This window comes from Pristiophorus japonicus, chromosome 14, assembly GCF_044704955.1.
Source record: "Pristiophorus japonicus isolate sPriJap1 chromosome 14, sPriJap1.hap1, whole genome shotgun sequence".
NCBI classification, from domain to species: Eukaryota; Metazoa; Chordata; class Chondrichthyes; family Pristiophoridae; genus Pristiophorus; species Pristiophorus japonicus.
The window spans coordinates 64,999,047-65,013,916 of NC_091990.1; the positions used below are offsets into that span (position 1 = coordinate 64,999,047).

The 14,870-nt window shown below is 44.7% G+C and overlaps 1 protein-coding gene across 15 annotated transcripts in view; it reads left to right on the top strand.

Annotated features, from left to right (window-relative positions):
- col16a1 (collagen, type XVI, alpha 1) overlaps window positions 1–14,870 on the top strand; it is a 618,256-nt gene that overhangs the window by 261,240 nt on the left and 342,146 nt on the right. The window lies entirely within an intron of this gene.

Here is a 14,870-nt window from a genome sequence, read left to right on the forward strand (position 1 = left end):
CAACATTCTCCTACTTCCCAGACAGGGGAACGGCATTGGGTGTTAATTGTGATTGTCACACAATCTCTAGAGCACCGTGTCTAGCATACTGTCTCGAGCTATACCGAACCCCTGATAGCTGGCAAGCAAAACGTTGAGGAGCAGGAGACTCCGTCTCAATTAGGCTGCCTCCCATGATGCAGTGGTTTTTCAGCTCAGACATGTAAAATGGCAACTGGAAGAGTCATTATCCGTGGAACTGTATCCCAGTGAGTGTCATTATCTGTGGAACATTATCCCAGTGAGAGTCATGACCTGTGGAGCTGTATGCCAGTGAGAGTCATGACCTGTGGAACTGTATCCCAGTGACTGTCATTACCTGTGGACAGTATCCCAGTGAGAGTCATGATCTGCGGAACTATATCCCAGTGAGAGTCATTACCTGTGGAACTATATCCCAGTGAGGGTCATTACCTGTGGAACTGTATCCCAGTGAGAGTCATTACCTGTGGAACTGTATCCCAATGAGTGTCATTACCTGTGGAACTATATCCCAGTGAGAGTCATTACCTGTGGAACAATATCCCAGTGAGTGTCATTAACTGTGGAACTATATCCCAGTTAGTGTCATTACCTGTGGAGCTATATCCCAGTGAGAGTCATTACCTGTGGAACTACATCCCACTGAGTGTCATTAACTGTGGAACTGTATCCCAGTGAGTGTCATTACCTGAGGACCTATACGCCAGTGATTGTCATTACCTGTGGAACTGTATCCGGGTGAGTGTCATTACCTGAAGAACTGTATCCCAGTGAGTGTCATTACCTGTGGAACTGTATCCCAGTGATAGTCATTACCTGTGGACAGTATCCCAGTGAGAGTCATTACCTGTGGAGCTGTATGCCAGTGAGAGTCATTACCTGTGGAACTGTATCCCAGTGACTGTCATTACCTGATGACCTATACCCCAGTGAGTGTCATTACCTGTGGAACTGTATCCCATTGAGAGTCATTACCTGTGGACCGTATCCCAGTGAGAGTCATTACCTGTGGAACTATATCTCAGTGAGAGTCATTACCTGTGGAACTATATCCCACTGAGAGTCATTACCTGTGGAACTATATCCCAGTTAGTGGCATTACCTGTGGAACTGTATCTCAATGAGTGTCATTACCTGTGGAACTGTATTCCAGAGAGAGTCATTACCTGTAGACAGTATCCCAGTGAGAGTCATTACCTGTGGAACTACATCCCACTGAGTGTCATTAACTGTGGAACTGTATCCCCGTGAGTGTCATTACCTGTGGAACTGTATCCCAGTGAGTGTCATTACCTGTGGAACTGCATCCCAGTGTGAGTCATTACCTGTGGAACAGTATCCCAGTGAGAGTCATTATCTGTGGAACTATATCCCAGTGAGTGTCATTACCTGTGGAACTATATCCCAGTTAGTGCCATTACCTGTGGAACTATATCCCAGTTAGTGTCATTACCTGTGGAACAAAATCCCAGCGAGTGTCATTACCTGTGGAACTGTATCCCAGTGAGAGTCATTACCTGTGGCACTATATCCCTGTGAGTGTCATTACCTGTGGAACTAAATCCCAGTTAGTGTCATTGCCGGTGGAACTGTATTCCAGTGAGTGTCATTACCTGTGGAACTATATCCCAGTGAGTGTCATTACCTGTGGAACGAGATCCCAGTGAGTGTCATTACCTATGGAACTATATCCCAGTGACAGTCATTACCTGTGGAACTGTATCACAGTGAGAGTCATTACCTGTGGAACGATATCCCAGTGAGTGTCATTATCTGTGGAACTATATCCCAGCGAGGGTCATTACCTGTGGAACTATATCCCAGTGAGTGTCATTACCTGTGGAACTATATCCCAGTTAGTGCCATTACCTGTGGAACTATATCCCAGTTAGTGTCATTACCTGTGGAACAAAATCCCAGCGAGTGTCATTACCTGTGGAACTGTATCCCAGTGAGAGTCATTACCTGTGGAACTATATCCCAGTGAGTGTCATTACTGTGGAACTATATCCCAGTTAGTGTCATTGCCGGTGGAACTGTATTCCAGTGAGTGTCATTACCTGTGGAACTATATCCCAGTGAGTGTCATTACCTGTGGAACGAGATCCCAGTGAGTGTCATTACCTATGGAACTATATCCCAGTGACAGTAATTACCTGTGGAACTGTATCACAGTGAGAGTCATTACCTGTGGAATGATATCCCAGTGAGTGTCATTACCTGTGGAACTATATCCCAGTTAGTGCCATTACCTGTGGAACTATATCCCAGTTAGTGTCATTACCTGTGGAACAAAATCCCAGCGAGTGTCATTACCTGTGGAACTGTATCCCAGTGAGTGTCATTATCTGTGGAACTATATCCCAGTTAGTGTCATTGCCGGTGGAACTGTATTCCAGTGAGTGTCATTACCTGTGGAACTATATCCCAGTGAGTGTCATTACCTGTGGAACGAGATCCCAGTGAGTGTCATTACCTATGGAACTATATCCCAGTGAGAGTCATTACCTGCGGAACTATATCCCAGTGAGTGTCATTATCTGTGGAACTGTATCCCAGTGCGAGTCATTACCTGTGGAACAGTATCCCAGTGAGAGTCATTACCTGTGGAACTGTAACCCAGTGCGAGTCATTACCTGAGGAACTATATCCCAATGAGTGTCATTACCTGTGGAACGAGATCCCAGTGAGTGTCATTACCGATTGAACTATATCCCAGTGAGAGTCATTACCTGCGGAACTATGTCCCAGTGAGAGTCATTACCTGTGGAACTATATTCCAGTGAGTGTCATTACCTGTGGAATTATATCCCAGTTAGTGTCATTGCCGGTGGAACTGTATTCCAGTGAGTGTCATTACCTGTGGAACTATATCCCAGTGAGTGTCATTACCTGTGGAACGAGATCCCAGTGAGTGTCATTACCTATGGAACTATATCCCAGTGAGAGTCATTATCTGTGGAACTGTATCCCAGCGAGTCATGACCTGTGGAGCTGTATGCCAGTGAGAGTCATTACCTGTGGAGCTATATCCCAGTGAGTGTCATTACCTGTGGAACTGCATGCCAGTGAGAATCATTACCTGTGGAACTATATACCAGTGAGTGTCATTACCTGTGGAACTATATCCCAGTGAGTGTCATTATCTGTGGAACTGCATGCCAGTGAGAATCACTACCTCCGGAGCTATATACCAGTGAGTGTCATTACCTGTGGAATTGTATCCCTGTGAGTGTCATGACCTGTGGAACTACATCCCAGTAATTGTCATTTCCAGTGAAAATACATCCTAGTAATTGTAATTTCCTGTGGAACTATATCCCAGTGAAAGTCATTACCTGTGGAACGAAATACCAGTGAGTGTCATTACTTGTGGAACTGCATCCCAGTGAGACTCATTACCTGTGGGACTATATTCCCAGTGAAAGTCATTGCCTGTGGATCTGTGTCCCAGTTAGATTCATTACCTGAGGTACTGTATACCAGTGAGTGTCATTATCTGTGGAACTGCATGCCAGTGAGAATCACTACCTCTGGAGCTATATACCAGTGAGTGTCATTACCTGTGGAATTGTATCCCTGTGAGTGTCATGACCTGTGGAACTACATCCCAGTAATTGTCATTTCCTGTGAAACTACATCCCAGTAATTGTAATTTCCTGTGGAACTATATCCCAGTGAGAGTCATTATCTGTGGAACTGCATGCCAGTGAGAATCACTACCTGTGGAGCAATATGCCAGTGAGTGTCATTACCTGTGGAATTGTATCCCAGTGAGTGTCATTACCTGTGGAATTGTATCCCAGTGAGTGTCATTACCTGTGGAACTGTATCCCAGTGAGTGTCATTACCTGTGGAACTGTATCCCAGTTAGTGACATTACCCGTAGAACTATATCACAATTAGTGTCATTCCCTGTGGAACTTTATCCCAGTGAGAGTCATTACCTGTGGAACTACATTCCCAGTGAGAGTCATTACCTGTGGGACTATATTCCCAGTGAGAGTCATTGCCTCTGGATCTGTGTCCCAGTGAGAGTCATTACCTGTGGAGCTATATCCCAGTGAGAGTCATTACCTCAGGAACTGTATCCCAGTGTGAGTCATTACCTGCGAAACAATATGCCAGTGAGAGTCATTACCTGTGGAACTATATCCCAGTGAGAATCATTACCTCTCGAACTATATCCCAGTTAGTGTCATTACCTGTGGAAATATATGCCAGTGAGGGTCATTACCTGTGGAACTACATCCCAGTGGGTGTCATTACCTGTGGAACTGTATCCCAGTGAAAGTCATTACCTGTGGAACGAAATACCAGTGAGTGTCATTACTTGTGGAACTGCATCCCAGTGAGACTCATTACCTGTGGGACTATATTCCCAGTGAGAGTCATTGCCTGTGGATCTGTGTCCCAGTTAGATTCATTACCTTAGGTACTGTATCCAAGTGAGTGTCATTACCTGTGGAACTATATCCCAGTTAGTGTCATTACCTTTGGAACTATATCCCAGTGAGTGTCATTACCTGTGGAACTGTATCCCAGTGCGAGTCATTACCTGTGGAACAGTATACCAGTGAGAGTCATTACCTGTGGAACTGTATCCCAGTTAGTGACATTACCCGTAGAACTATATCACAATTAGTGTCATTCCCTGTGGAACTTTATCCCAGTGAGAGTCATTACCTGTGGAACTACATTCCCAGTGAGAGTCATTACCTGTGGGACTATATTCCCAGTGAGAGTCATTGCCTCTGGATCTGTGTCCCAGTGAGAGTCATTACCTGTGGAGCTATATCCCAGTGAGAGTCATTACCTCAGGAACTGTATCCCAGTGTGAGTCATTACCTGCGAAACAATATGCCAGTGAGAGTCATTACCTGTGGAACTATATCCCAGTGAGAATCATTACCTCTCGAACTATATCCCAGTTAGTGTCATTACCTGTGGAAATATATGCCAGTGAGGGTCATTACCTGTGGAACTACATCCCAGTGGGTGTCATTACCTGTGGAACTGTATCCCAGTGAAAGTCATTACCTGTGGAACGAAATACCAGTGAGTGTCATTACTTGTGGAACTGCATCCCAGTGAGACTCATTACCTGTGGGACTATATTCCCAGTGAGAGTCATTGCCTGTGGATCTGTGTCCCAGTTAGATTCATTACCTTAGGTACTGTATCCAAGTGAGTGTCATTACCTGTGGAACTATATCCCAGTTAGTGTCATTACCTTTGGAACTATATCCCAGTGAGTGTCATTACCTGTGGAACTGTATCCCAGTGCGAGTCATTACCTGTGGAACAGTATACCAGTGAGAGTCATTACCTGTGGAACTATATCCCAGTGCGAGTCATTACCTGAGGAACTATATCCCATTGAGAGTCATTACTTGTGGAACTGTATCACAGTGAATGTAATTACCTGTGGAACTATATCCCAGTGAGTGTCGTTACCTGTGGAACTATATCCCAGTGAGTGTCGTTACCTGTGGAACTATATCCCAGTGAGAGTTATTATCTGTGGAACTATATACCAGTGAGTGTCATTACCATTGGACTGTATCCCAGTGAGTGTCATTACCTGTGGAACTGTATCTCAATGAGTGTCATTACCTGTGGAACTATATCCCAGTGAGAGTCATTACCTGCGGAACGATATCCCAGTGAGAGTCGTTACCTGTCGAACTATATCCCAGTGAGAGTCATTACATTAGGAACTGTATCCCACTGAGAGTCATTACCTGCAGAACAATATCCCAGTGAGAGTCATAACCTGTGGAACTGTAACCCAGTGCGAGTCATTACCTGAGGAACTACATCCCATTGAGAATCATTACCTGTGGAACTGTATCCCAGTGCGAGTCATTACCTGTGGAAAAGTATCCCAGTGAGAGTCATTACCTGTGGAACTGTAACCCAGTGCGAGTCATTACCTGAGGAACTATATCCCAATGAGTGTCATTACCTGTGGAACGAGATCCCAGTGAGTGTCATTACCGATGGAACTATATCCCAGTTAGTGTCATTACCGATTGAACTATATCCCAGTGAGAGTCATTACCTGCGGAACAATGTCCCAGTGAGAGTCATTACCTGTGGAACTATATTCCAGTGAGTGTCATTACCTGTGGAACTATATCCCAGTTAGTGTCATTGCCGGTGGAACTGTATTCCAGTGAGTGTCATTACCTGTGGAACTATATCCCAGTGAGTGTCATTACCTGTGGAACGAGATCCCAGTGAGTGTCATTACCTATGGAACTATATCCCAGTGAGAGTCATTACCTGCGGACCTATCTCCCAGTGAGTGTCAATATCTGTGGAACTGTATCCAAGTGAGAGACATTACCTGAGGAACTATATCCCATTGAGAGTCATTACTTGTGGAACTGTATCACAGTGAATGTAATTACCTGTGGAACAGTATACCAGTGAGAGTCATTTCCTGTGGAACTATATCCCAGTGCGAGTCATTACCTGAGGAACTATATCCCATTGAGAGTCATTACTTGTGGAACTGTATCACAGTGAATGTAATTACCTGTGGAACTATATCCCAGTGAGTGTCGTTACCTGTGGAACTATATCCCAGTGAGAGTTATTACCTGTGGAACTATATACCAGTGAGTGTCATTACCTGTGGAACTATATCTCAGTGAGTGTCATGGCCTGTGCAGCTATATCCCAGTTAGTGTCATTACCTGTGTCACTATATCCCAGTGAGTGTCATTACCATTGGACTGTATCCCAGTGAGTGTCATTACCTGTAGAACTGCATCCCATTGAGAGTCATTACCTGTGGACCGTATCCCAGTTAGTGTCATTACCTGTGGAACTGTATCTCAATGAGTGCCATTACCTGTGGAACTGCATCCCAGTGTGAGTCATTACCTGTGGAACAGTATCCCAGTGAGAGTCATTACCTGTGGAACTATATCCCAGTTAGTGCCATTACCTGTGGAACTATATCCCAGTTAGTGTCATTACCTGTGGAACAAAATCCCAGCGAGTGTCATTACCTGTGGAACTGTATCCCAGTGAGAGTCATTACCTGTGGAACTATATCCCAGTGAGTGTCATTACCTGTGGAACTATATTCCAGTTAGTGTCATTGCCGGTGGAACTGTATTCCAGTGAGTGTCATTACCTGTGGAACTATATCCCAGTGAGTGGCATTACCTGTGGAACGAGATCCCAGTGAGTGTCATTACCTATGGAACTATATCCCAGTGACAGTCATTACCTGTGGAACTGTATCACAGTGAGAGTCATTACCTGTGGAACGATATCCCAGTGAGTGTCATTATCTGTGGAACTATATCCCAGCGAGGGTCATTACCTGTGGAACTATATCCCAGTGAGTGTCATTACCTGTGGAACTATATCCCAGTTAGTGCCATTACCTGTGGAACTATATCCCAGTTAGTGTCATTACCTGTGGAACAAAATCCCAGCGAGTGTCATTACCTGTGGAACTGTATCCCAGTGAGAGTCATTACCTGTGGAACTATATCCCAGTGAGTGTCATTACCTGTGGAACTATATCCCAGTTAGTGTCATTGCCGGTGGAACTGTATTCCAGTGAGTGTCATTACCTGTGGAACGAGATCCCAGTGAGTGTCATTACCTATGGAACTATATCCCAGTGACAGTAATTACCTGTGGAACTGTATCCCACTGAGAGTCATTACCTGCAGAACAATATCCCAGTGAGAGTCATAACCTGTGGAACTATATCCCAGTGAGTGTCATTACCTGTGGAACTATATCCCAGTGAGAGTCATTACCTGTGTCACTATATCCCAGTGAGTGTCATTACCTGTGGAACTGTATCCCAGTGAGTGTCATTACCTGTGGAACTGTATCTCAGTGCGTGTCATTACCTGTGGAACTGTATCCCAGTGACTGTCATTACCTGATGACCAAAACCCCAGTGACTGTCATTACCTGATGGCCAAAACCCCAGTGAGTGTCATTACCAGTGGAACTGTATCCCAGTGAGTGTCATTATCTGTGGAACTGTATCCCAGTGAGTGTCATTACCTATGGAACTATATCCCAGTGAGAGTCATTACCTGTGGAACTGAATCCCAATGAGAGTCGTTACCTGTCGAACTATATCCCAGTGAGAGTCATGACATTAGGAACTGTATCCCACTGAGAATCATTACCTGCAGAACAATATCCCAGTGAGAGTCATAACCTGTGGAACTATATCCCAGTGAGTGTCATTACCTGTGGAACTATATCCCAGTGAGAGTCATTACCTGTGGAACTGTATCCCAGTGCGAGTCATTACCTGTGGAACAGTATCCCAGTGAGAGTCATTACCTGTGGAACTGTAACCCAGTGCGAGTCATTACCTGAGGAACTACATCCCATTGAGAATCATTACCTGTGGAACTGTATCCCAGTGCGAGTCATTACCTGTGGAACAGCATCCCAGTGAGAGTCATTACCTGTGGAACTGTAACCCAGTGCGAGTCATTACCTGAGGAACTATATCCCAATGAGTGTCATTACCTGTGGAACGAGATCCCAGTGAGTGTCATTACCTATGGAACTATATCCCAGTTAGTGTCATTACCGATTGAACTATATCCCAGTGAGAGTTATTACCTGCGGAACTATGTCCCAGTGAGAGTCATTATCTGTGGAACTATATTCCAGTGAGTGTCATTACCTGTGGAACTATATCCCAGTTAGTGTCATTGCCGGTGGAACTGTATTCCAGTGAGTGTCATTACCTGTGGAACTATATCCCAGTGAGTGTCATTACCTGTGGAACGAGATCCCAGTGAGTGTCATTACCTATGGAACTATATCCCAGTGAGAGTCATTACCTGCGGACCTATCTCCCAGTGAGTGTCATTATCTGTGGAACTGTATCCCAGTGAGAGTCATTACCTGTGGAACTGTATCCCAGTGAGTGTCATTACTCGTGGAACTGTATCCCAGTGACTGTCATTATCAGTGGAACAGTATCCCAGCGAGTCATGACCTGTGGAACTGTATGCCAGTGAGAGTCATTACCTGTGGAGCTATATCCCAGTGAGTGTCATTACCTGTGGAACTGCATGCCAGTGAGAATCACTACCTCTGGAGCTATATACCAGTGAGTGTCATTACCTGTGGAATTGTATCCCTGTGAGTGTCATGACCTTTGGAACTACATCCCAGAAATTGTCATTTCCTGTGAAATTACATCCCAGCAATTGTAATTTCCTGTGGAACTATATCCCAGTGAGAGTCATTATCTGTGGAACTGCATGCCAGTGAGAATCACTACCTGTGGAGCTATATACCAGTGAGTGTTATTACCTGTGGAATTGTATCCCAGTGAGTGTCATTACCTGTGGAATTGTATCCCAGTTAGTGACATTACCTGTAGAACTATATCACAATTAGTGTAATTCCCTGTGGAACTTTAACCCAGTGAGAGTCATTATCTGTGGAACTACATTCCCAGTGAGAGTTATTACCTGTGGGACTATATTCCCAGTGAAAGTCATTGCCTCTGGATTTGTGTCCCAGTGAGAGTCATTACCAGTGGAGCTCTATCCCAGTGTGAGTCATTACCTGCGGAACTATATCCCAGTGAGATTCATTACCTGTGGAACTATATCCCAGTGAGAATCATTACCTCTCGAACTATATCCCAGTTAGTGTCATTACCTGTGGAAATATATGCCAGTGAGGGTCATTACCTGTGGAACTACATCCCAGTGGGTGTCATTACCTGTGGAACTGTATCCCAGTGAAAGTCATTACCTGTGGAACGAAATACCAGTGAGTGTCATTACTTGTGGAACTGCATCCCAGTGAGACTCATTACCTGTGGGACTATATTCCCAGTGAGAGTCATTGCCTGTGGATCTGTGTCCCAGTTAGATTCATTACCTTCGGTACTGTATCCCAGTGAGAGTCATTACCTGCAGAACTATATCCCAGTGAGAGTCATTACCTGTGCAACTGTATCCCAGTGAATATCATTACCTGTGGAATTATATTCCAGTGAGTGTCATTACCTGTGGAACTATATCCCAGTTAGTGTCATTCCCTTTGGAACTATATCCCAGTGAGTGTCATTACCTGTGCAACTATATCCCAGTGAGTGTCATTACCTATGGAACTGTATCCCAGTGCGAGTCATTACCTGTTGACCTATACCCCAGTGAGTGTCATTACCTGTGGAACTGTATCCGGGTGAGTGTCATTACCTGAAGAACTGTATCCCAGTGAGTGTCATTACCTATGGAACTGTATCCCAGTGATAGTCATTACCTGTGGACAGTATCCCAGTGAGAGTCATTACCTGTGGAGCTGTATGCCAGTGAGAGTCATTACCTGTGGAACTGTATCCCAGTGACTGTCATTACCTGATGACCTATACCCCAGTGAGTGTCATTACCTGTGGAACTGTATCCCAGTGAGCGTCATTACCTGTGGAACTGTATCCCAGTGAGTGTCATTACCTGTGGAACTGTATCCCATTGAGAGTCATTACCTGTGGACCGTATCCCAGTGAGAGTCATTACCTGTGGAACTATATCTCAGTGAGAGTCATTACCTGTGGAACTATATCCCACTGAGAGTCATTACCTGTGGAACTATATCCCAGTTAGTGGCATTACCTGTGGAACTGTATCTCAATGAGTGTCATTACCTGTGGAACTGTATTCCAGAGAGAGTCATTACCTGTAGACAGTATCCCAGTGAGAGTCATTACCTGTGGAACTACATCCCACTGAGTGTCATTAACTGTGGAACTGTATCCCCGTGAGTGTCATTACCTGTGGAACTGTATCCCAGTGAGTGTCATTACCTGTAGAACTGCATCCCATTGAGAGTCATTACCTGTGGACCGTATCCCAGTTAGTGTCATTACCTGTGGAACTGTATCCCAGTGAGTGTCATTACCTGTGGAACTGCATCCCAGTGTGAGTCATTACCTGTGGAACAGTATCCCAGTGAGAGTCATTATCTGTGGAACTATATCCCAGTGAGTGTCATTACCTGTGGAACTATATCCCAGTTAGTGCCATTACCTGTGGAACTATATCCCAGTTAGTGTCATTACCTGTGGAACAAAATCCCAGCGAGTGTCATTACCTGTGGAACTGTATCCCAGTGAGAGTCATTACCTGTGGCACTATATCCCAGTGAGTGTCATTACCTGTGGAACTAAATCCCAGTTAGTGTCATTGCCGGTGGAACTGTATTCCAGTGAGTGTCATTACCTGTGGAACTATATCCCAGTGAGTGTCATTACCTGTGGAACGAGATCCCAGTGAGTGTCATTACCTATGGAACTATATCCCAGTGACAGTCATTACCTGTGGAACTGTATCACAGTGAGAGTCATTACCTGTGGAACGATATCCCAGTGAGTGTCATTATCTGTGGAACTATATCCCAGCGAGGGTCATTACCTGTGGAACTATATCCCAGTGAGTGTCATTACCTGTGGAACTATATCCCAGTTAGTGCCATTACCTGTGGAACTATATCCCAGTTAGTGTCATTACCTGTGGAACAAAATCCCAGCGAGTGTCATTACCTGTGGAACTGTATCCCAGTGAGAGTCATTACCTGTGGAACTATATCCCAGTGAGTGTCATTACTGTGGAACTATATCCCAGTTAGTGTCATTGCCGGTGGAACTGTATTCCAGTGAGTGTCATTACCTGTGGAACTATATCCCAGTGAGTGTCATTACCTGTGGAACGAGATCCCAGTGAGTGTCATTACCTATGGAACTATATCCCAGTGACAGTAATTACCTGTGGAACTGTATCACAGTGAGAGTCATTACCTGTGGAATGATATCCCAGTGAGTGTCATTACCTGTGGAACTATATCCCAGTTAGTGCCATTACCTGTGGAACTATATCCCAGTTAGTGTCATTACCTGTGGAACAAAATCCCAGCGAGTGTCATTACCTGTGGAACTGTATCCCAGTGAGTGTCATTATCTGTGGAACTATATCCCAGTTAGTGTCATTGCCGGTGGAACTGTATTCCAGTGAGTGTCATTACCTGTGGAACTATATCCCAGTGAGTGTCATTACCTGTGGAACGAGATCCCAGTGAGTGTCATTACCTATGGAACTATATCCCAGTGAGAGTCATTACCTGCGGAACTATATCCCAGTGAGTGTCATTATCTGTGGAACTGTATCCCAGTGCGAGTCATTACCTGTGGAACAGTATCCCAGTGAGAGTCATTACCTGTGGAACTGTAACCCAGTGCGAGTCATTACCTGAGGAACTATATCCCAATGAGTGTCATTACCTGTGGAACGAGATCCCAGTGAGTGTCATTACCGATTGAACTATATCCCAGTGAGAGTCATTACCTGCGGAACTATGTCCCAGTGAGAGTCATTACCTGTGGAACTATATTCCAGTGAGTGTCATTACCTGTGGAATTATATCCCAGTTAGTGTCATTGCCGGTGGAACTGTATTCCAGTGAGTGTCATTACCTGTGGAACTATATCCCAGTGAGTGTCATTACCTGTGGAACGAGATCCCAGTGAGTGTCATTACCTATGGAACTATATCCCAGTGAGAGTCATTATCTGTGGAACTGTATCCCAGCGAGTCATGACCTGTGGAGCTGTATGCCAGTGAGAGTCATTACCTGTGGAGCTATATCCCAGTGAGTGTCATTACCTGTGGAACTGCATGCCAGTGAGAATCATTACCTGTGGAACTATATACCAGTGAGTGTCATTACCTGTGGAACTATATCCCAGTGAGTGTCATTATCTGTGGAACTGAATGCCAGTGAGAATCACTACCTCCGGAGCTATATACCAGTGAGTGTCATTACCTGTGGAATTGTATCCCTGTGAGTGTCATGACCTGTGGAACTACATCCCAGTAATTGTCATTTCCAGTGAAAATACATCCTAGTAATTGTAATTTCCTGTGGAACTATATCCCAGTGAAAGTCATTACCTGTGGAACGAAATACCAGTGAGTGTCATTACTTGTGGAACTGCATCCCAGTGAGACTCATTACCTGTGGGACTATATTCCCAGTGAAAGTCATTGCCTGTGGATCTGTGTCGCAGTTAGATTCATTACCTGAGGTACTGTATACCAGTGAGTGTCATTATCTGTGGAACTGCATGCCAGTGAGAATCACTACCTCTGGAGCTATATACCAGTGAGTGTCATTACCTGTGGAATTGTATCCCTGTGAGTGTCATGACCTGTGGAACTACATCCCAGTAATTGTCATTTCCTGTGAAACTACATCCCAGTAATTGTAATTTCCTGTGGAACTATATCCCAGTGAGAGTCATTATCTGTGGAACTGCATGCCAGTGAGAATCACTACCTGTGGAGCAATATGCCAGTGAGTGTCATTACCTGTGGAATTGTATCCCAGTGAGTGTCATTACCTGTGGAATTGTATCCCAGTGAGTGTCATTACCTGTGGAACTGTATCCCAGTGAGTGTCATTACCTGTGGAACTGTATCCCAGTTAGTGACATTACCCGTAGAACTATATCACAATTAGTGTCATTCCCTGTGGAACTTTATCCCAGTGAGAGTCATTACCTGTGGAACTACATTCCCAGTGAGAGTCATTACCTGTGGGACTATATTCCCAGTGAGAGTCATTGCCTCTGGATCTGTGTCCCAGTGAGAGTCATTACCTGTGGAGCTATATCCCAGTGAGAGTCATTACCTCAGGAACTGTATCCCAGTGTGAGTCATTACCTGCGAAACAATATGCCAGTGAGAGTCATTACCTGTGGAACTATATCCCAGTGAGAATCATTACCTCTCGAACTATATCCCAGTTAGTGTCATTACCTGTGGAAATATATGCCAGTGAGGGTCATTACCTGTGGAACTACATCCCAGTGGGTGTCATTACCTGTGGAACTGTATCCCAGTGAAAGTCATTACCTGTGGAACGAAATACCAGTGAGTGTCATTACTTGTGGAACTGCATCCCAGTGAGACTCATTACCTGTGGGACTATATTCCCAGTGAGAGTCATTGCCTGTGGATCTGTGTCCCAGTTAGATTCATTACCTTAGGTACTGTATCCAAGTGAGTGTCATTACCTGTGGAACTATATCCCAGTTAGTGTCATTACCTTTGGAACTATATCCCAGTGAGTGTCATTACCTGTGGAACTGTATCCCAGTGCGAGTCATTACCTGTGGAACAGTATACCAGTGAGAGTCATTACCTGTGGAACTGTATCCCAGTTAGTGACATTACCCGTAGAACTATATCACAATTAGTGTCATTCCCTGTGGAACTTTATCCCAGTGAGAGTCATTACCTGTGGAACTACATTCCCAGTGAGAGTCATTACCTGTGGGACTATATTCCCAGTGAGAGTCATTGCCTCTGGATCTGTGTCCCAGTGAGAGTCATTACCTGTGGAGCTATATCCCAGTGAGAGTCATTACCTCAGGAACTGTATCCCAGTGTGAGTCATTACCTGCGAAACAATATGCCAGTGAGAGTCATTACCTGTGGAACTATATCCCAGTGAGAATCATTACCTCTCGAACTATATCCCAGTTAGTGTCATTACCTGTGGAAATATATGCCAGTGAGGGTCATTACCTGTGGAACTACATCCCAGTGGGTGTCATTACCTGTGGAACTGTATCCCAGTGAAAGTCATTACCTGTGGAACGAAATACCAGTGAGTGTCATTACTTGTGGAACTGCATCCCAGTGAGACTCATTACCTGTGGGACTATATTCCCAGTGAGAGTCATTGCCTGTGGATCTGTGTCCCAGTTAGATTCATTACCTTAGGTACTGTATCCAAGTGAGTGTCATTACCTGTGGAACTATATCCCA